At 40.9% G+C, this 24779-nt stretch overlaps 1 long non-coding RNA gene and 1 pseudogene across 2 annotated transcripts in view; one reads left to right on the forward strand and one right to left on the reverse strand.

Moving 5' to 3' along the window:
- Window positions 1-8459, forward strand: part of LOC142471333 (uncharacterized) — a 14015-nt gene extending 5556 nt beyond the window's left edge. Inside the window, exons 2-4 of one of the 2 annotated variants that reach the window (XR_012789403.1) lie at window positions 4967-5118; window positions 7819-7979; window positions 8156-8459. This is a non-coding gene — a long non-coding RNA (uncharacterized LOC142471333). Of the gene's footprint in view, window positions 1-3768; window positions 5119-7818; window positions 7980-8155 lie in introns of those variants that run through there. The other variant, XR_012789402.1, reaches the window with a different exon arrangement.
- The window catches only part of LOC142471326 (uncharacterized), a 75494-nt pseudogene that overhangs the window by 29125 nt on the left and 21590 nt on the right, over window positions 1-24779 (reverse strand).

The following is a 24779-nucleotide window of genomic DNA, read 5'->3' on the forward strand; positions in this document are numbered from 1 at the left end:
GTTCTATTGTTCATAATAAAAATGTGCTTGGCGTTACAGTGTCGAGGTCATTCACTTCATCGTGTCAGCGCTTACGTTTATTATTGGCATAACATTGTACTTTTATATGTTATGATGATTTGCGTGTCACATTAGTCTTAATGTTATGGTGTGTCAATGGAAAATCCTATACTCAACTCTTAAAGGAACAGGTCACATAATATGAAACATGGTACTTAAGTGTGCTTCAATTTATTATATGATGTAACACATTTCACAAATCTTACATATACAGCGTATAGTAATGTTGGTATACATTACAGAATGCTTTGAATGTGTAACGCATGATCAAATGTAAATGTAGCTGTTTTTTTTCATGTTTACATGTACTTTGTGACCTCCCTCTTTTGATGACGTCCGCAATTGGACACTCAATAACATTGCATGTTTACATTGTACACGATGCATTAGAATCACTTCATGCTAACTTATCCACACATCTGTAATAGTTACTCATTTTTACACGATTGAAACTGAATCAATAGCAAGTATCCTGATGGCATAAATTATGCATATGCACATTACAATTAGTTCATGTGAAAAGGTGACAATAACATGACAAATTACACATGTTGCAATGTAGTTTCTCAACGTCAATGTCATGGTTGTATCCTAATTAGATGACTGAGTGTTGCGTTCTGAAGTGGTACATGCATTACACATTCCAGAAATACTTGCCAATAAATGGTTGTACAAAGCTTAAAGTTACATAATTCTCAAATATCATGATTGCCTGGTGAACACACATAAATAATCCTTTTAATTGGTACTGGATACACGTTGGGAGTGAACAACTTGGATATGTTAATGTAACACCTTGCACTTCATCAAGTCACCTGACATCATCACATAGGTATTTAAAGGAGAGCAATTACCTGCACATTGACAGCTACAGACCTGAAAATGATGCGAATGTTTATGAGACGGAGGAAGATTCTATTGGACGAGAGGCTTGCTGATGGAGAGGATGTCACAGGCCAAGGAAGGGACAGAGACGGACAGGAGAGGGAGAGGAAGAGGGCAAGGAGATCAGAGGAGAAGAGAGAGGAGAGAAGTTGTGCCTCGTCCTCGTTTGTACAGGGAGAGAGCCATGTTAGATGGGATGAGTGAGGAGGAGATTGTAAGTCGCTATTGTTTGAGTTCAGCAGCAATCTTAGCTCTTTATGAAGAGATACGGGGAGATTTAGATTTTGTGACAGCCAGAGGTCGTGCAGTCCCTGGGCTTGTTAAAATGCTGTGCTCATTACATTATCTTGCTTCCGCGTCATTCCAGACAACTGGGCATAGTGGGCGGGGTCTCGCAATCTACATTCTCGTGGGCCTTTACCCAGTTTCTATGTGCACTGAATAGACGCGCTAGGAATTATATTCATTTTCCTACAGAGCACACAGAGTGGCTGGAAGTGAGGAATGGCTTTTATACCATAGCCGGGATACCATGTGTGATGGGTGCAATAGATTGCACCCATGTTGCTTTGATCCCGCCTAGTCAGAGTGAGCATGCTTACCGCAACCGTAAGCACTACCATTCCCTGAATGTACAGGTGGTATGCGATGCCACGATGAAGATTATGCATGTGGTAGCCAAATTCCCTGGTTCCAGTCACGATTCCTCTATCCTGAGAAACTCATCAGTCTTCCATGCTTTCGAAGAAGGCTATTTTGGACCTGGTTGGCTGGTGGGTGAGTACATATTATGATGTGTTAACAAACAACTCTAGTTTTTATATGAACTGTTCAATGTAACAATGTTAACACAAATTGTTTAATTTTTTGGCACGATGGATTATAGGTGACTCAGGATACGGAATTAGCCGTGGCTGTTGACCCCTGTGGCAAACCCTCAATGTGAAGCAGAGGAGAGGTACAATGTTGCCCATATATCTACCTGATCCGTCATAGAGAGGACATTTAGGCTTCTGAAAACACGATTTCGGTGTTTAGATAGAACAGGGGGGGGGGGCATTGCAATATAAGCCTGCTAAAGTGTAAGATATTGTCATTGCATGTTGCATTTTGAACAATCTGGCACTCCGCAATAATGTACAAACCGACATACGTCAGGGCTTGGAGGAGGAGCATCCCTTAAATTTACCAGCTGACACTGAGCAAACAGCCGGTGGTATGGAGACACGTCGGAATGTCATAAACACCTATTTTTCATGTAAGCAAATACATATATGTTCATAGAACTACATAGATGTATTAATTCATTGTAATGATAAATACATTTGTACAAATACCATTCACTTAGGAAACAGATGAATTTGGTTCTCACACCTTTCTCTTCTCTGCTGTGTGGACAATTGCATGTGGCACCGGTATGTCATTCATCAACAGGTTGTATTATACTTCTTACCAATAAAAGGTGTTGTGTGTACGTGAAGAAATAATGTGTACTAAATCTATATTTTATGTACATGCTATTTTTGGTTATGCATACACAATAAACCTACTATGTCGATAGTCAATAGCTAGTGCAGTATGGTTACATACAATGTTTCTTTTGGAGTGTGACATGTGTGTCACAATGATGTGTACACTATTGTGTATTTAAGATCATATTTGACGTATTATAGATTTGTTTCATATCACATACAAAATTGTCACTTCTGTGTGTTGCTTACCTTAATGAACATGTCATGACAATGATTTATATTCATTGATGTTTTCTTTTTCAAGGTATATCACTCCAATTTCTGCTCATGGTATGTATTTGAATTCACATCTGTCATAAGATGTGCAAACCTCGATACAGGTATAGTTACAGGATGTATAAACAGAATGTAATGAAAAAGATGTGACAATTGAAACATGTCGTTTCTGTATTGTGTCCGTGCGTTTATCTACACTTGGTGGTTATTGTGCAGTGTGTTTTCTTATCATTACGTACATTACATAACATGTAATTTTGGCAACGTCACAACATCCATTCATGGAATATAGGGGTGGGGGGAGAGAAGGGGATAAACCCTGCTCAGCTAGTGATTATGGGAGGAGAACATCTATTCATGCACATGAGCGATGTTAACACTCAATGCATGTTTGGATGAAAAGACCCTAATGTGTTAAACATCATTAACATTGCAATGTATGTGATTAGTTCTTTTCTCACTTCATCTTCATTACTACATTGTCACATGTGTATGTATAAGTCAAATATGTATGTTGATTTGACGTTCATCTAACATTTGTCAAAATGTTAACACCATTCCAAAGTATAGTTTTTGGAATTCTCAACTTTTCCTAAATCCTTCAACACAATGACAATGTAGTTATTAAAATTTTTATTTCATGCACTTTGTATGTGTTGAATGTTTACTAATAACACTAAACTATAGTTACTCGTGTGAATTAAATGTACACACAAAAGTTAATGGTTTAATGATCTTTACCTAACATTCATTAGCTCATGCATGTTAGGTTACCACTACAACTTAGGTTATAATATAACATTCACACGACTAAACAGTTTATATCACCTCACTATTGTTATTGTGTACGTTCAGATACAATGTCGACGAGTTGTTATGTACCATTTACATTCTTTGACAATTCACACGTGAGATTATAATATATAGTAGATTAATGTGTTTGCTGAGTGATAATGTTGGTTGCATATATCACATGGCAATACATATAATGTTAGTAGAAAAGAAAAAAATATCAATAGAAGTTCTAACTTCAGTGTTTAGCAACATCATTATGATAATTAAGTGCATAGTAAATATTTGCACTATAGGATAACATTATGTAGTGATTGTTAATCTGCGCACCAATCATTGAAAGCATTGCTACATATTTATTATAATAGTTGTTCGCTAGTCGTCACAATCATCTAATATAACGATTGGGCCATCTGAAATCATACATTGGTCCCATGTATTCATCCTCGACATCTGTGAAATACAGCAAACACATGATGTTCAAAGATGGCACATTTATCTATGTCTCAGCATGACAACGCTTAACACATCTCTATATGATTGTGGATATTCACGCATAAATTACGTATATGTTTAAACTGCAAGGATAAAACTACAGATACAGAACTGTCTCATTTTTCAAATTGCATTGCTGGCATTACTACTGATATGTTAGTTCCGGTGCCTGTATACATAATAATGTGCGCGCACAACGTCTGTTGCGCGCGCACGACACGAAAGTGTGGACTAAGTCTTAGCGCATGCGCAAAACGATGTGTACGCTGTGCGTTCAATACATGTCCCTCCATGGTGCTGTTAGCATTACGCATATCATGGCTGAAAGTTATGATATGGAAGCAAAACAAATTCACTTCAACACACGTACATATCTAAAGTTTGTAAACGGACGTGTGCCCACGGCAAAAACGGACGATCAGCCAATGAGCGAACAAAATACGTGTGACGTCATGTTAAGGCACCGTGAAATGCACGCAAACACCCCTCCCACTGAATGAACATTGGCCTCCAGCGCTGTGCACGCACCGCCCCACCGACGCGCGCATGACACACTCAACTGACCGTAACAATAAGCTGCGGGCACAGCCAATACTGTTTCACGCACGCACGTCGGTTGGGGGTGGGGCTTGCATCGGTAACCTTTTAAAGGACACCTTGGGACATGACCAGGTTCCCACGTCATATGTGGGCGACACTTTGTTTTTATATGTTGAATGCTAAACAATGAGGTGTGTGTGTGTTACAGTTAGTGTAACATGTTGAAATGATACTTTAAAAGCGATAAGCATCTATGATTTAGGACTCCGTCACCAATGTGTACTAATGGTTCGTCATGTAGTATATTGTTATAGGAAATAATGTCTTTGTGCACGCTACATGTAAGGCTGTCTGCAATGTTGGCTAACAAATGGTGTATATTATTAATGTACACATATATAATTTGAGTAAAGGCATAACGAAATTTGTATTTACCATTCTTGTAGAAGTCAAAACTGATTTGGCTGCAACTGCTCGCTCCAGGAAAGCACAACAGTATCATCCATGGTTGAGGCAACCGTTGAATCCTGAATCACACACATCTCCATGAGAGCGTCATATGGATCTGCAGTGGCTTCTTCAAACAAGACGTCCGGAGGTACGTACAGTTGTTGGTTGTTTTCCCATCCACGTTGGTATTGCCCATATAAGTTTGGATACATATCATAGCAGTTATGTCCATCTTGCATCTGGTCTTGATGAATGTAGGGTGCAGGTATATCAGCAGACGCGACAGTCTGTGCGGCTTCAGTGCAACTGGTATTAGGCAAAAATATGCTATTTAACAGAAGATATGTTTCATGGTAAGTTTAAATGATGGCGCAACATGCCAGCATCCATATCGTTGATCTAGCCGATCATGGACACGCTCAAAACATTCATTTGCGGATAAAGTGAATCGTACAGAAGTTTTAAAATTTCGTTGTTTGTCAGGTTCTTGGTAGTATGGATATTTCTTTTGGATCAAGTCATAGATTTTGGCCACGTTTGCACTTTTCTCTGGCGTTGATTCGATTGCTCCATAAATCATAAATTTGTATGATTTACGTGGATGGCTGTGCAATGTGGAAGCTTCTGCCATTTCTTCTCTCTTCAAGTGTACAGTGTCTAAGTTGAATGCATACGGATGTGTGCTGAATGTGTGAATAGTTACATGTTATCTTTGCGGTTTGTTCCAAGGTTATAATTAAACCTAGCAGTTATACGCCTAGGTTTTCTCCCACAAGAAATTTGTTACAATAATTGGCTGAAATTCTTTGTGTAAGATACTCTTTTCACAGGAATCGAAAGTTTACTTTCGGCTTAGGAAATCAACATGTGCAAAACAAGTTGACTCTTTGAATTAGAATAACAATGTGTGTGAAATCATCTACAGTGCTATGATGACCAGATTTCTGGTTACACTTAGCTAGATTTAACCATACACACACATCTCTCTGTTTGTCTCTTTTTCTATTTTTCTCTCTCTCTCTTTTTCTCTCTCTTTCTCTCTCTTTCTCTCTCTGTTTCTCTCTGTCTTTGACTCTCTCTGTTAGTCTCTCTTGATATATATATATATATATATATATATATATATATATATATATATATATATATATATATATATAATTAGATATATATATAAATATATCAACATATATATTTATCTATATATAATTAACTATATATTGTGTGTAGATATATATATGTAGATATATATATCTATAGATATAGATAATCAAAAAATAAATAGATGATACCGTTCTGTGGCTAACGAAATGCTTTTATTTGTGCGAGCTTTCGAGATAAGATATATATATATATATATATATATATGTATATATATCTACATTGAAGGCCTTGTGTGCAAACAGGCCTTGTTGTAATTATCTTAACAGTTAATTACAGTTTATAACATTACTGGGTGAGTATGTTTGAGGGCCTATTTGAGTCAGCTGTGTAGAAGTTGTATTTAACAGCAAACAAGGCCCTCTTTTCAGCCATGAAGGCCTGTACTGTTCATTCTGATTATATATTATATATAGAGTGCTAAACTAAAGCCATTGATGTGTGTAAGTAGGCCTTGTTGTAATCATAATCAAAGTTAAATACAGCTCAGTGAATTAGGGGCTCAATCATACTGATACCATAATTTTAGCAAGTGTGCTAACATTTAATCTCATAAACACAAGGCCTGTTTGCTGACAACAGTGTTATATATATATATACACAGTGTGTGTGTGTGTGTGTATATATTAAATTATATATATATATATATATATATATATATATATATATAATTTAATATATACACACACACACACACACACACACACACTGTGTGTGTGTATACATATATCCATAGAGATACAGAGACTACAGATATATTCATACACACTTACAGATCTGTTATTGTAACCAAAAATTATACATGATCACATGCCAACATTATGAACTATGAAAGAAGATTAAGGTAAGTAATGTCTTGCAGAGTTAAGACACCAGAAAACATAACATAAAAATGTATGCTGTTATATGGGTAGTTACTTAAAGTTGTATGTCAATAATATTAGCATGAAATGACTAACTACATTACAAAAATAACCCAGAAACATCTCATCTTGAACAAGAGCTAAGTGAATGTCAACTTCCATTAACATGGCAAGTGTGTAATAATGTTGTACCATTAATCAACTGATGATTAATACATATTCATATGTTATGAAATATGCCTTCATTCAGTCAGTGAGCATTTCTAAACATTCGTGTGTACAAGGACATATTTGAATGTTATCAAGCATCTGTACATGATCATACATACACTACGCATGAAATAGTCTGCAGTAAACACCAATAGGACACCAACAAATTTAGTGAATGTGATTATTTATTTTTGTTTATCCTTTTGAGAGCGAGTCAAAAGGCCTGCTTGTTGGCTGTTGTGTTTGCCTTTTCCCTTTGCCAAGTACTCTGGCCTTAACTGTACGACTTGTACTGGCCTGTGGCAGTTCTATGGCACTGGGTATGGGCTGTTGCACTTCAGGGGCACTGGGGGTGGGCTGTTGCACTTCAGGGGCACTGGGTGTGGGCTATTGCACTTCAGGGGCACTGGGTGTGGGCTGTTGCACTTCAGGGGCACTTGGTGTGGGCTGTGGCACTTCAGGGGCACTGGGTGTGGGCTGTGGCAGTTGTGAAGCAGTTGATAAACATTGCCAGAGTGATGGTGGAGCAGTTTCTTGTTTTGGTGTTTTAATCTTTTTCCAAAAGCTGGTTAGTAGTAATTGTTGCCCTAACTTTCTTTTTCGTGTCTCATTTGTAGGTGTGGGTTCCAGATTTTGAACAGATGTAAGCGGTTGGATGTTGAGAGGGACCTGCACAGAACTTGCACCTACTGTACCGGTATCATCCAGAACTGGGGAATGAAGAACTGATGACACAGGAGAAAAAGTAGCAGCATGTAAATATCCATCCTCAGATGGGGTAAAGTGGAATTGTTGTTCTCTTGCTGTCATTCGCAACTGATTTGCTTGGCTGACATTCAGAACTTGTGCTTGTAATGTCCTGTTTACATTTTGGATTTCTTTAGGAACTTGGATGATGACTTTTTGAATTTGTGATATTTGTGATATTGACTTTTCATGCATCCTTTCATGCAGTGATATCATCCTTTCAAGCACTGACATCATTTCTGAATGGCGATGATTTTCTTCACCCAAGATTCGTTGTTCAGAAGCTCTAATAGCTGAGTATGTGTCACGAGCAGGAGGACTTGAGTGCTGGGTTAATCCAGGAGTGGGAACATCTTCATGGTCACGTGTGTGAATTTGTCCTTGAGTGGCAACATCTGGTTCTACAAATAAAGAAAGACATTATGAACTGCCATGGAACTTTCACTTGTTTTTCAATATAATGATAGTTGTTCTCATAGTGGAACACATAACATGTTTCCATAATTTTTAATTTGTGTCAAATTAAAAGATGATGCTTGAAGTAACAATGATGTTTCGACTCAGTCTGAAAGAAGAATGAATGAAAGGTTGTTGTAACCTCACAACTCCTAGCTGATAGGTTACAACACACACAATACATGTTGTCAGGAAACACTACATCTTCTGTGACAATAACTGATGTGAAGTTAATTACATGTGAAAGGCATTTATTTTGCATGGCACATGAAATTCTTCAAATGTACACATTAGATGTGCTGCACCTCAAACACTCACCTTCCATGCTTGATGATGACCTTGATGAGACAGGTGATGAGACATGTTCAGTGTCAGGTGTCCCAGGAGCTGCAGGAGCAACTATATAGAAGAATAACATCAGAATTTTATTGACATGTGTACATAATTAGCATGAAGTTTGTGTAGTGGGAGTATTTATGGCTAAATATCAGCATCACATAACGAAATGACAATGATATGTTTTAGGCAAGCTGTACATTATCATCTTAACATAAATGTACATGTGAACCTAATTGGCACATTTATTTTAAACACCATACAACATACAATGTTCATGCAGGAATGCTTTGTAAAATTAAGTGTTCTGTTGTACATACACTGCATATGTTGTGTAGTGATCTAACAATAATAATGTACATCACTACCATGACAGCAAAGTTGACTCTGCTTATAATTCAGTACATAATTGTGTAAATGTGAATGAATGTTTTTAGTGATCTGTCTGAACCTTTAAGAGAAGCAGGTGTAGCACTCAATGAGGCTGACACTCATCAACACATGCAGTGTGTCGCTCACAGATGGTACTGTTGTGATAAGGTGGCTTATCTATAAGGTAAAAAAAAGATATGAGTGAACGAATGACTAAAGTACGTTTTCATATATACACTGGCGACACACTTTATTCGAGCTCGGCTAGTCCCACGAATTCGGGTATACCTGGGTGTATTGAGGTTTGTGACTGTTTTCTGCCCGAGTGCATTGAGGTATTTTCCAGGCAGGGATTGAAGCATTTTATTCCCGCTGGCTGCAGTACTGCACAGTATATATATATATATACTGCATTACAATTCATGAATTTATGCCATCTGGTAGACACGCGAAGCATTGCAGCCTATTAAATCCTAATCATTATCATTTAACAGATCAGCCACCCGTCAGCCAGGCATGAACCCAGGCTGGGAAGGCAAACGCAACGGGGCTTGTCAGAGGTGAGGAGCGGCGCATTCCAGGTATCTGCCAGGTACATACTGGGTATTTGCTCGAATAAAGTGTGTCGGTGCAGTAGTGGCCTGGTGGTTGATAGTATTCAGATAATTACCATTTCTAATGAATGTGATTAACTTCTGTTCACCTTGTCAGCGTGTAACAACTGTAGTTCCTCCCCCAAGACGTGACACCACCCTGACCTTTTATTTGGTTCTACCACCTGTAATCCGTCCCACAAGACTTGACCCTACCATGACCCTGTGATCTGGCTTGTGCCCGACCCCACCCCCCCTGTTCACCTCTGTGCTGTGATTACATATTAATTGCAGCTGGTTTCACACACCGGTACATGAGCGAAATAAAAATCTGCAGTGAGCTACATATGAACACAATTAAATACCATATGGTACATGTTCCTATTTATGCTCACATTATACTACATGAAGCGAAAAAAGAGCTTTAATAAAACATAACCAAATGTGTTTGTGCAAATTATTAATGTTCGCCTTTCAATGCACAATCTTCCATGCAAGACTTGATTAGGCAGTAATGGACTGTTTATAGGTGAAACATAGATTATCACTAATTTATATATATATATATTATATGTATACAGTATATGTATCGACACATACATGAAAAAGTGAATTAGGCATTTGTGTGCACAGACACAGTATAACAAAGTTATACATTACTGTGACAAACAATGAGTGCGGATGTGCTTTGTGGTTATGCATGTTAACCCATTGTTTGTACAAAGATTCACACATACATTCAGCTTTGAACTATAGGGCAAACATGTTGAATGCTTTGTAAGATAGAAGGTTGCAGTGTGTGTTATTTGGAAGATCAGTACACATAATCCCTTCATGCAGGTCAAGTTGTGTATGTTTACTCATAATGATGTCTACCACGATAGCTGAGCCAATCATGTTTCCAAACACACACATAGATATATATATAGATTATATATATATATATATATATATACATTTTTTCTTTTTGTAGAACAACTAGATATAAATATATATAGATAGATAGATATATAGAGAGAGAGACATATATACAGATATATATGTACAGTAGGTATGCTTATATTGGGAAGAAAGTATAAGTAGCAGCGGAAATATAGATAAGAACTGTAACCTACGACACGCCTAGTACAGTAACATTTGTCACCTGGTGGAAATGGAGCCGAATAAATTCCGATATCTCTGTCCCCTGGCAAACCCTCCACGACGACAGGAAGAAATTTTTCCCGCATCTGCTCCTCCAATGGAGTTAAGATAAAAGCTTGTGCTGGCGGCCCACCTCCAGTGCCAGAAGCATGCCTCCGTTGTGCTTGTATTTTTTTCTTTAAGTTTGCCCTGATATCATCGAATCTCTTCCGACAATTCGCCCGGTCCCTGACATGATTCCCACACGCAGACACAGCCAATGTTATTTGCTTCCACATTTCTTTTTTGGATGCTGAACTTGTCCGCCCTTGAAATACATACAAAATATATGACGTTAATTAGTATTAGAATAACGATCAGTTTCCTAAACTGCTACCTGTTCCAAGAGATACCAAACATGCTGGTTTAGGTGGAATATGTGTACCACATGAGCATTTACGTGGAAACATACAAATGTAAGGAAGCTTGCATGAATATTGTATGAACTTTGGCAAACTTTTTAGACTGATTGTTATGGTCGTTATAAAGCATGAAGGAATATGTGTGTAACAATTAACTTTAATTGATAGATATTATAGAATAATATTTTGATATTAAGACATCTCACATGACCTAGGATAACATGTCTTTGAACAATCAATGCAAAGATAGACTTACCTATTAAATGGCCATACATAGTGCTCCAGAATCCCTGTGACAAGAACTCTGTTTTCCTCTTCATTTGTAAGGAATCCACTACTGGCTTTGACTATAGCCTTGCAGACCTATGCAGTTGCAAGCTTCCTCTGGCAATCAATGGCACATGTGCTGCCTCTCATTGCAGCTTCTGCCCTGTGCTCCATCATTTGAGGAATACTCACACACCCTCCTCCTGTGATTGGATCTCCGCCCTTTATATCCTGGGCGTTGGCACTGAACCAGTGCCAAGCATAACTCCTACCTTGGACGTTACCGTCTCTGCCACAAACCGTCCAGGCCTCTCTCCTAGTGTTCTAACCTTCCTAGTTCCTGAGTATCCAGAGGCCTGTTCCTGTCTCCTGTGCTGAAGCGTGGTTAGCCAGCACTGGTACCTGCTGCATTCTCTCCTAGCAGTGGTTACCCTTCATTTCCTGGTACCTGCTGCATTTTCTCCTAGCAGTGGTTACCCTTAATTTCCTGCGGCCTGCTGCTATCTCCATGCAGTGGCCTGCCTTGGACTTCTGCGCTGAAGCGTTGGTTTCCCCGACGCTGCCCTGCGGTGTACTTCGGCCAGCCTGCTATCACCCCCTGCTGAGACCGGCATCATGGGCCGAGCCCGCTCCTCGCGCAGAGGCCACTCCCGCGCTCACGCTCCTAAGCTGAAGCGGGGAGCTCCTGTCTGCCTGTTGCCGATTCCTTGCTACGACTACGACCACCCGGATGTCTTCTATCCTGACCCTGCTTCGGCCATCGATTGTCCTGTCTTCTCCTACCCCGACTTTGGCTTCAATAACGACGATGCTGCCTTCTCCAATCCTGACCCTGCTATGTACGACTACGAACTGCGCACTCCGGATCAGTCTGCGCGGACTAAGGTCGGTGATTATATAACCCCACCTCAGCCCCACGGTCCGGTCCCAGTTTGTGGCGAGCATCGGCGTAACATCATTGAACCGAGGATTACGTGGCCGCTCCAGACGTTTCCTCCAAACACATGCAGGCCCAGAGCTTGGCTGCTGCTGACTGGACTCTCCTTCTTCCAATGGAAGAGACTCCAAAAGCGGGCCACCACCAACCACCCCACCACCAGACACACCAGCAGCACCAGCAACAGACACCACAGCCGCACCAGCAACAGAGCCACCAGCAGCACTCGCACTACCAGCAACACCAGTCGCACTCGCAGCAACAGCACTCCCCTGAATCCTACGTTCACTCAGACGTGTACTCACACGACTACCAGTACCACTCACACCAGCATCACTCTTCTCACGCCTTGCGGCCATACCTCTAGCACTCACAAAGAACAGAAAAGAAATTTAAAGACAATCGCACTGAACACTTACAAAGTGAAAACAAGACAAAGATGTTAACAAAACAACACAGGACAAACCTCTTACAATACACAACAACGCTCTCGGTCAATATGAAATCTGTAAATCGCCCAGCTCTGTGTGTCTCTCACTCCCAACAACACAGAGAATCAATAAAAATACACGCTGCCTTTAAATGGGCCGCTCAATCCAAAACATGCTTGCTTCGGCAGATTCAGCAAGAAGTTTCATTGGCGAACGTAACACCACCCCCCCATGCACGCCGATACACCTGTGTGTGGTCGGCAAATCATAGGCAGAGTGGGAGCAAATGTTTTCGGCTTGATTCGGAAGGGATTCGGCACTTATTACATACGGAGAGGGAAAATCGGCAGAATCATGCCAATAAGGTACACTTGGCGATTGCACTTTTTCGGCGCTTACTGCATAGAGCCCTTAGACAGTATAACAGTGTAAAGCATATTTTATTAAACAGGTATGTTTAAAGTATATAATGTTTATGCACGGTATATGAGCTGGGGAATTCCGGGGCCACGGTTCTGACAGACCATGTGGCTACCAAGCCTGGTGCCATCAAGTCTGCTCGGGTACTGGACATGAAAGCCTCAGAGGTTGCCAAGGTGTGAAAGCCATTTAGGAACCGGGGTTTAGGCTCAAGTACTCACGTCCTCAGATGCATGGAAGCCATCGGACCACCATTTGCCCCAGACCAGATTGTGAGGCGCGTAACTCAGCGTGTGGCTTCTGCCTGACAAGTGGCAGAGGGGCCAGGTTGGCGCATGCCCTTGTCAGAATCTGAATCCACGCATGCCTGGCTTAAATAGACTGGCAGCGCTCCGTTAGGCTGGTAGGATTCTTCCCACGCTCGGATTGGCTGTAGTATTTCATGAATGAATTCTGAAATACTATAAGAAACCCTCAGCCAATCCGGACGAGAGATTCTAAGTGCAAGAACAGCAGCTGTACATTTGAAACGACCAAAAGATGCTCTCGGAAAAATAGCAGCAAGGCGGCTTCAGAAATTTCAGGGCCATGTTCTGAGAATAGAACGTAGTGGTCGCAGCTGGGATTGCAAGCTGAAAACAGTTCCAGGACATTTGGTACTAACTCCCGGTCAAGGGATTTCGTAACCTCCGGATTTAAGAGAGCCGTGGTGTCAGGAACTTCATGCCGATTTGAGTTCCAGGACATTTTGGGCCAAGTCCCGGTCAATTTAAAGACTTTGTTTTCTGTTCTATTTTACCTAGGAGTGTCTAGTTTTGTAGCCCAGACGCCCAGTAAGTGCGTTTTCTTCTGTATTTTGTAATCCACTGTGTGTACATCTGTTTCAATGGAATAAATGACAATTTGTTTTACTATCTTGTTATGCTCAGTGAATGATCCCGGTAAAAAAGTGTAAATACCTGGTCTCCAGTGACACAGCGCCACAGTGGATACCCTGCGGGCGCAACACCGGTCAACTTCTTGGGGAACGTGAGGCATGGCACAAGGGTGGCACCATCAGCCTACATGGAGGCTATCAAGGAGGTAGGATCCCCAGCATCAGCTTAGCTGATCTCTCCCTCTGCCACCTTAGTGCTCAGCTTTCTCTCCAGGAGGAGAGTGTCAGCTATTGGGAGTGCCTGAGTCACCGGCACTCCAGCGCGGTTTGGGACCTGCTTCTGACTGTGCCCATGGAGCTGGGTACCTGCATCTCACTCCGGGGTATCAGGAACCCCTTACTCGGAGAGAGGAGGGGCAGTGTGTACCGCAACATCCAGTGCTATTTGGGCAAACTATTCTCTGCTCTAACGTCGTGGTTGGAAGCAGCTTGACAACGTGGGCTAACATCTCACCCACCGTGGTAAGAACAGTTCTAGGGGCAACAACGGGTGGATTGAGGTCCCCCTCCGAGAATCTCTGGAGGGGCTCACTCTCCGGGTGCACGGTCCCACTGGTAGTGGCCACAACCACTATCTCAGGAGTACATTTAGCCATGCTAGCTTCGTGGCACTCCAAATCCTCGCACATGTCCCTCTGGGACCTGGTGCGTGTCTGCAGCCCATAAACCGCACACCAGGCAACCACAGACGTCCTATCCCAGTAACAGTCCTCTGAGTAAGCCATCTTCACCCTGTGGCACTAAACTAAGTGACAAGAACCAGTGTGATTCCCTGCTTTGTATAGCGTGTGCACGACACCATTTGTTTTGAGAGCTTGCAATCCGCAGCTCACTTTGTACTATAATTCCCCGCAGGAAATTATAGCCCAAAGCCCAATGATCCATACCCCTGCCACCAGAAAAAAAAGCCTGTCGTGGTAGACAAGGACTTTTAACACATTTATACCGGGATCTTTCACTAGGCAAAACAAGATGGTGGAATAAAATGAGGGCTTTTCAGGTAAACTTGCGAACACAAAATGAAATACAAAATACAGACAGAATGTACACTGTTACTGGGGTATGGGGGCTGAAAAATAGACTTTCCTAGTTGCAGGGCACGTGCTTCAGCAAAACGCTTACCCTGTCCCCCCCACGTCACTGGAGTATGTCTGGAACAAGTAATCTTATTCCTAAGAACTGGTCCTCAGCTAGACTAGGCCTCCCTGACACCTCAATGCCCCTGGGAAACCCAACCGGTGCTTCACTGGACCAGTCCCAAGATTATCTGTAAATCTGTAGACAGAGAGAGAATCTGATTGCAGCAGTCCCTTTCATAGACTTCTGTGTCCTATGTTTAACATGGACAGGGACTTCTTGCCACTCAGAGCGTGGAAACTTTTCCCACCAGCCAACCAGAGCGGGGATCATCTGGCTGATTATGTCAGAGGAAGGTGCGTGCCAAGCCGCACCTACCCCCCCCCCACCCCCTAGCGCAATCATGGCCACCTGCCAGCCTCCACAGTGTCTCAGAGAAAAAAGATGGCTTTTGGGCCTGTTCCTATGCCCCTCCATGCTAAACCAAATGGCCCAACACGTCTGGACATCCTGGTTCTCCTTTGAGATCAGATGTCTATGCAGACACCCTGGCACCTATGCAAATGCTCAGGCTGACTGCATAGATATTTATACATACAGTATAACACACTATAAACATTAGTTTAATAAAGTATAAACCTTGGGGAACCTTATTTATGCGTGGGAAAATGGTTTGGGATACCTGGGCTCGAAAACCAGGAGTCTGGGGAACCCTGTTCAGCCCCAATGTAATTCACCCTGCATACCCACAAATAGTGAGTACGTGACAGTGATATACAGTAATAGGCGCGAACACCTCATTAATAATAATAAAAAAGATATAAATATAACAACAATATTATGTGATCAAAATGAGTGAATATGTGATAAAAAATCTGAAATCCCAGATCTCACAGTAATTATCTGGAGCCCACTCTATAGAAGTAGATATATTAGCATTTAGGGAAGAGACTGAGTTTATATGAGTTAAGCCGAGCAGCTCGTGAACCCCGTGATGCACACACGAACAACAGCACCCTATTCCCCCCCCCTCCCTAAGATGCCCCTCCCCTTTCCTACCCTCCTTACTCTTTGTTTACATGTCTGTCTCCTGGTCTGTCTGCTTATCTGTTTGTTTGCTTTCTATCTGCCTGTCTGTTTACCCCTCTAGTCGTCTGCCCGTCAGTCTGTCTGTCAGTCAGTTTGTCTGCCCATCCGTCTGTCTTTTTGTCTGTCTGTCTTTCCTTCTGCTGGTAAGTCGTTCTGTAAATGAGTATGTCTTGTCCCCCCCGGTAAGAAAGTTATGTCAACGTTATCCTATTATTATTACTATCTCCCTTAATAACATAATGTTGATTGCTAAGACAAAATGTATCTTATAATGTATTGAATTTAATGTTAATATGAATCAATAAAAATTTAAGTTACAAAAAAAAATAATCTGAAATCCCAGCTCAAACCCTCCGGTGGGACCTGTCTTCACGGGTTCCAAAACACAAGAATGATTCTCAGGAAATCCAGGGGGAGCATACGGGAGAGAAGAAAACAGCAACACACACAATATAAGTGTAGACGTAGGAACACACTGGGAGTATAAAAATAGTAAGCTTGGCTCTATGTCCAGCCTACTCACAGGAAAACGATGTTCAATGGGCGTTTAAGGGAATAATCCCAACAGAATGCAAATGAGTCCCTTCCCTCCGATGTCACCGAGATAGATATGTGCTCCAACGATATAAAGAGATAAGAACTACATAGCACAGATCAATAAAATAAATGAACTTTATAATAAAATATGAAAAATGCACTCACAATGACGCAAGTAAAAAAAGCATATATCACATAACAGTGAACCACAGATTTGATCACAATGTCTCTCCAGAACCGCCTGCAGTGTGATGTCACCAGCGCGACCAGGTTAGCCACGAGTGTGCCGAGACGGTGAGACCAATTCCCAAACATTTTCTTTATTTCTTGTTAATCAGGACATTTTTGCAGAAAATAAGTGCAAATTGAACATTTTAGAAAAAAAAAACACCTAAATACAGGGTTTCCTATCATGAACAGGTTTTCTAGGATTCATGTGTGAGTTTACTAGCAAGTCTTTCATTTTATGTGGCTTTTTTGATGCATAGAAATATTTAATCAATAACGTTTTTCCCACGTGGAACAATCACACAGATTCTACTCCATGTGTTTCGCTGGTGTGTGACAAGACTTTCAAGGTGAAGGAAAAAATAATATGCCATGGGAAGTTCCATTTCTCTCTTGTATGAGTTTGTCTGGTGTGTAAGACTTGAGTTTTCAGAAAAGCATTTCCGACATTTAGGCAAAAAATACATTGTGAATTGTGATGCAATAAAAAGTGGCTTTCCTAAAAATATTGAACGTAAGTCTCTCTCCTTTGTGTATTCTCTGACATACTGTAAAATTAGATTTGGAAGCAAAGTATTTCCCACATTTATGGCAAACATTATTTCTGTTCTGTACGAGTTGTCTGGTGTTGAAGAAGATTTGACCTGTGAGTAAAGCAATTCCCACCAAAGTTCAAGCATAAGGCTTTTCTCTTATTTGAATTATCTGATGTCGATTAAGAGAGGGCTTACTACTGTAGAAGTGTTTCCCACAGTCATTGAACGTATGACGTTTCTACCCTGTGTGGTTTCTTTGATGTATAACAAGATTTGGTAGCAAAATGTTTCACACATTCACTTCATTAATTAGGGCTTCTTCTCTCCTGTGTGTAATCTCTGATGTATAATATGACTATATTTGTGAGTAAACCATTTCCCACAGTCATTACACTTATGTGGCTTCTCTCCAGTGTATGTTTTCTGATGCACAATAAGACTACATTTGAGAACTAAGTCTTTCCCACATTCATTGCATTTATAAGTCTTCTCTCCTGTGTGCTCTGAGATGTTCAGCAAGATTATATTTGCGGGTGAAGAGTTTCCCACATTCATTGCATTTGTGAGCATTCTCTCCTGTGTGTATTTTCTGGTGTACAATAAGACTAGATTTCAAAGTAAACTGTTTCCCACATTCATTGCATTTGTGAGCATTCTCTCCTGTGTGTGTTTTCTGGTGTACAATAAGACTAGATTTCAAAGTAACAAACCAAGGGAGAGGCAGGGGGAAGGGGGGTAGGGGTGGTAGGGAACCTCGCTACTGCCCGTGACTGGGTGCTGCGACCAGGGGAAATGGGCAAGCAAAACACAAGGAGAAAAAGAACCCCTATAGTGGGAGCACTCAACTTGCCAATGATACTGATGTAAGAGATATATGTAATAACCTTATATAGAACACAGTAGTACTTGAGTATTGTAAGGTGAGTATAATTAAAAACAACTTTATTGGGAGATGTCCTCAAATAAAATAAATGTCCTAAATAAATAATAAATCCGAATCAAGCGGCGAATTAAAATGCAATGAAGGTGGGGTGAGCCAATGGAACAGTACATCTAATGCAGTTAAAGGTTATCTGAATATCCTCTAATATTAAGGGTAAGTGTATACCAAAATATGTTTAGAGAAAGTATAGTGCGGTTGCAACATGTCCATATATAATGTTACACATTAATCCAGTGCTGCGAGTCCAACAAGGTAGCAGGTAAGTAATCACTGCCACAGTGTTTTTGACAACGACTTGTGCCCTCTCTGCATAAACTAGATGAACTATTTGGCTAGGTGCTGCTTATCACAACCAACTGTCTCAAACAGTGAAGAGTAAATCTTGTCTACACAGTGTGTAGACTCTAAGGAACCAGTGCTGCGAGTCTAACAACAAGGCAGCATGATAATCTGCCCTGATGTTTTAGCAGACAACGTCTTGTGCTCAGTATTACCCTCACAATTGGTAAACGTCAAAACTCCTGCAGTCCAAGTTATCACAGGATAAAACACACTCTAAAAAAGTCATGCATGTACAATAAATGAGAGCAGTGGTACTGGTATACAGTGCCCTTGCAATGTATCCACATCAAGCTGATTCTGTGAATGGTGATGTGTCTTGTGCGTCTATGTACCATATAGTTGTGAGGTGTACTAGGGCATAAGGCATGCGAGAACAGAAGGTGATTATATCATGTATGCAGCACAAACCTATGCCATAAAATTGCAGATAGCCTATGCTCTACCCCCCTGAGGCGCATAAAATACAGACCGTGAGAGTCTGTAGACCGGAAACCTTCTCAGTGTTTGGAGACAGTGAGTAACCGGAAGTGACGAACCCGGAAGTCTCGGGACACGTCACCAATGACGTCAGTGCGTTCTGAGGTTTGCCAACGTACATTTCGCTGTCGAGCTTCTTCTTAGGCTTCTTCTGTGTGTGTTTTCTGGTGTACAATAAGACTAGATTTCAAAGTAAACTGTTTCCCACATTCTGTGCATTTATGAGGCTTCTCTCCTGTGTGTGTTATCTGGTGAACAATAAGACTAGATGTGGAGGCGCATGCGTGACGGAGAGGTGAATGGAAGCTTAGAGTGTGAGCTCCATTCCCCCCGGCGTATCTAACTATAAAAACAGCAGCATAAACGCGACCGATTTCAAAACTAAAGCCTGCAAATCACGCCTAAACCATCAGAGATGGCTGGAACCAAAGGGCTACGCAGAAAAACTCAGCCGGTGACCACATATTTCAAGGCTAAAGAAACAGCCAAGGCCGGTGCACCGGAATCCCCTGAGCAGCCATCAGCAGCGGAGCCCGAAATAGACACTCCTGATGAGGACCTTGACGATATGGCGGTTATGCAGCTTAATCTGGCTCCCCAAAACAGCGCAAAAAGGCGCTAAAATGCTGCTCTCCTCAATGGCCAACTCGTTGTCAATCTGGAAGGCCCGTAAAAATCAGACATTCCCTTACAACAATACATATCATGATGACACCCCTGTGGAACAACCCTGAGTTCGTACCAGGTCTATCGGCCAGTAATATATCGATTTGGAGACAGAAGGGTTACAATCGGATTAAAGATCTGGAAGGTCATGACAGGAAAATTAAGACGTTCGATCATGTCAGATTAGAAAAAGATCCCCCACTCAGAATGTTTTAGATACCTCCAGATCAGGGCGTTCTATAACAAATTTGCCCCATACCCCCCACTGACATCCTTCGAAAAGCTCTGTCTGGCTGAGACCGGCACAAAGGGACTCACATCGCAGCTATACGGAGAGATAATCGGGTCTGGTGAACAGGAACAAAAGGTACCCTCATTCAGAACACAATGGGAAACAGATATATGGGAGAGCCTAGAAGATGAGGAGTGGAGAGCTATCTTCTTGGCCACGGCAAAGAGTTTCATATGCACCACTCTCAAGGAGAACGCATATAAGGTCCTGATGCGATTGTACCTTACCCCACTGAAATGATCTAGGTTTGTTCCGGGATCCTCCCCGCTGTGTCCCCGTCAGTGTGGAGTATTGGCAGACCTGTTACATATGCTGTGGTCTTGCCCGCGGATCTCTCCACTCTGGGAGACAATTCTAAATTGGATCCATAGATTGTTTGATCTCTCAATTCCCCCAGATCCGTGGCTGTTTCTATTGAACAGACCATTGGCGGGCCTCTCTAAAGCACACAATAAGCTAATTGGCCATTTTGCAATTGCTACGCGGTGTGAGATCGCAGCATTATGGAAACGCCCAGATATTCCAACCATCCCAAAAATTCGAAATCGCATTTGGTTTATGTAAGAAATCCAATTTAGCAATAAATATATTGTAATGAATGAATCTGTTATCAAAGGCAGAATGTTAAAGTATACAGTATAATAGTCTGGACTTTCCTTCATATCTATATATTATATCTGATTGTATTTTTGGTTATAGAGTTATTTTGACGGTGCAGCTGTCCTAAAATGTCAGAGTAGGCAGAAACCCTGTTTAGGTTTGACACTGAGTGATTATTGACAACTGTGACATTAGCTGAGAGTAAAGGCTGTGACAAAGGCTCTGAGACTCTTACAGTCCATACTGTATTTGGTATTCTATGTTTAGAATACGTGTGCTGTTTCTTATGTGATCGTAGTTTGAAACTGCAGGACCTAATTTGGAATAGAAATATATATTAAGAGAGCTGATTCAAGGAATATTATCTGGATAAATACAACAGTGAGCTTAGTAAGCTTTAGAGAGGAAGGAAGGATGGAATGAAGGCGAGAGGAGACCACCAGGCCGAAGACTGATAATACCATGAAAAGGAGAAAAGAAATGTTAATATCTGGAGAGAATATTTACAGAAAGAAGGTTACTATGTGCAACTATTCTTAAGAATATCAATCTATTTGAAACATCATCGTCATTCTTACTATTTTTGTATGTAAGTAATTATTTTCAAAATAAACGTTTTGTTTTTGTGTGCAAACGACAAGAATGCTGAATTCTGTTATGGTGACGTGAGTCTATAGAAAAAGCAAATTTAAGGACATTTAACAGTTTATTTGCCAGATGGAAAAGTTAACGAGTTTAGTTAACGACACTGGCGACAATTTTCTAAAAGTCTGGACGCCCTGGTTGGCACAGACAGATATTCCGGGTCTTGAAAGGACATCAATTTGGCTATGATAGCGGTAGGTACGTTCTCCTTGGGAAACGCGAACTGATCTCACAGTAATTATCTGGAGCCCATATTGTTATAGAAGTAGATATACTAGCACTTAGGGAAGAGTCTGGGCTTCTGTGAGTTGGGACGGGCCGCTCTGGCACCCTGAGACGCACACACGATCAACAGTGCCTCATCCCCCCCCTCCCACCCAATATGCCCCTCCTCCCCCCTACCCCAACCTATCCCCCCCCTTCCTCTTTGTTTACATGTCTGTCCCCTGGTTTGTCTGCCTATTCATTTGTTTGCCAGTCTCTCTGTCTGTTTGTCTCCCCACATAGATGTATGCCCGTCAGTCTGTCTGTTAGTCAGTCTGTCTGCCCGTCCGTCTGTCTGACTGTCTGTTCGTCTGCTGGTAAGTCGGTCTGTGAATGAGTACGTCTTGTCCCCACCATAAGAAAGTTTGTGTCTAACCGTTATGTCAACGTCATCCTATTATTATTACTGTCTCCCTTTATAGCATAATGTTGATTGCTAAGACAAAATGTACCCTATAATGTATTGTATTTAATTTGAATATGAATCAATAAAAATGTAAGTTACAAAAATATATATATATATCATCCTACTGAACTATGAAGCTAGAAGCTATAATCTAGCAGGGATCCTCCAAACTATGAGGACAGAGGAGTGTTGTACAAGACTTGAATCATATACACTAATGATGGTGGACCCTAAGCCCCCATGTCTTCGTAGAGAACATAATCCCGGTGTCACTGGGACTCAGTGGTAAATAATTCCATATATTTGGGTTTTAGAAAAGCACAGAATTATTCCTATGCAGTGGAAGCGCAGCATGTCGTGATTATGGGGTAAGGCACGTTTGGTGACCTGTCTGGGACACGTGAATGTACACGTGTTCTGTAACATTGCTGTACGGTACATGTATTGTCACTTGTTTACTCGCCATAACTTGTTTGTGTACCTGCTATTTAAAAGGTTTTAATGCCAAAAAAAAAGATTAGATGTGTAAGTAAACTTTCTCACATTCATTGCATTTATGAGGCTTCTCTCCTGTGTGCGTTTTCTGATGTGCAATAAGATACGATTTGAGATTGAAGTGTTTCCCACAATCATTGCACTTGTGAGACTTCTCTCCTGTGTGTATTTTCTGATGTACAAAAGATCATATTTGAAAGTATACTGTTTCCCACATTCATTGCATTTGTGAGACTTCTCTCTTGTGTGTGTTTTCTGATGTGCAACAAGATTAGATTTGCGCGTGAAGTATTTCCCACATTCATTGCATTTATGAGGCTTCTCTCCCATGTGTGTTTTCTGATGTCTAATAAGATACGATTTGAAAGTAAACGGTTTCCCACATTCATTGCATTTATGAGGGTTCTCTCCTGTGTGTGTTCTCTGAAGTGTAATAAGATACGATTTGAAAGTAAACTGTTTCCCACATTCATTACATTTGAGGCTTCACTCCTGTGTGTGTTTTCTGATGTACATTAAGATGAGATTTGTTAGCAAAGTGTCTCCCACATTCATTGCATTTATGAGGCTTCTCTCCTGTGTGTGTTTTCTGATGTACAATAAGATGAGATTTGTGAGTGAAGTGTTTCCCACATTCATTGCATTTATGACACTTCCCCTCTGAGGGGAAATTTATATTTTCCATTGTCCTATCTGTTGAACACGCTGCAGGGTGAATCCAGCTCATGGATACATCTGTTGGAAGGAAATGCACAGTGAGTGTATCATAACAATATAATCTAACATTTCATTCACTATGAGCATCATTTGACAATGAGGGGTGTAGGCTTTTTGGTTGCAAAAATTTTGAGTTTGGTTATATGTTCTATGACACTTTATGTATTGGCTGTCCTCTCTCTCTATATGTAATCATTACAAAGACAATTTAGAACTTGAATATGGAAACAAAAGAAATAGAAAAAAAGACTCCTCTCCATGCTTCTAAATAATATCACCACACTGTAAGGTAAAGGTGATGCTCCTAAAGATGGGCCACAGCACTTCCCGGTGTCACGCTCCCCATTGGTAGCAATCACATGTTCGGGGATCTCCCAGAGAGTAACAAACAGAAGCAGAGGGGGCTCTGATCAACCAAGAGAAAAATAGCATTTTAAGGCTGATTTACCTGGAATGACACGAGGACCTAAAGTATGGCATAACAGGTCCTCGGCCATAACAGGTACATTATTAAAGTAATCTAAAGGTTAAAATAACAAAAGACAAAAATGCCCAATGTTACATCCAATGTGACAAAATACATACTGCAATACTTCAGTGCTGATATTCTCATGAGCAAGGGTCATTTAGTTAAACCCTTTGGCCAAAGCATTATAAGCCTGCAGCCACGTCACGGCATAACCAAATTGCAGGTCCTTACACTACCTGATAAAATTCTCATGTACCTCTGTTGGAGGGAGAAACTGCTACTTGGAAAGTGGGGCGGGGTGAGCTTAAGGGGTTCTTGAGCTTTCTGGGATATTGTGTGTTTATTGATTTTAAAGGTTAAAATAAGGAATGTACAAACAGAAAGAAACGACAACCGCTCAACTATTAATACTCATAAAATAGTATTGGAAAGAGTGGGGTGCATGGGGAATATATTGTATACACACAAAAACTGAACAAGACTGATCAGCAAAAAAGAACCCCCTATTGTAGCACTCAACCACAGATGAATGATATAAAGGATATAAAATCCTAAACGAAAATCATCACAAAATATAATTATATATCACATAGAGAGGGCTAATCACAGTTAAAATAAAATACAATTTTATTATATAACAACTCTTCTAAGTGCTCAAAAATAATATAAACAGTGAAAGAGTAGTAAATCTAAAATCCCCGATGGAGAGACTGATAATTTCAAGATAGGGGTTAATGGCAATATAAATACAAGTT

Source organism: Ascaphus truei, chromosome 20 (genome assembly GCF_040206685.1).
Source record: "Ascaphus truei isolate aAscTru1 chromosome 20, aAscTru1.hap1, whole genome shotgun sequence".
Classification (NCBI taxonomy): Eukaryota; Metazoa; Chordata; class Amphibia; order Anura; family Ascaphidae; genus Ascaphus; species Ascaphus truei.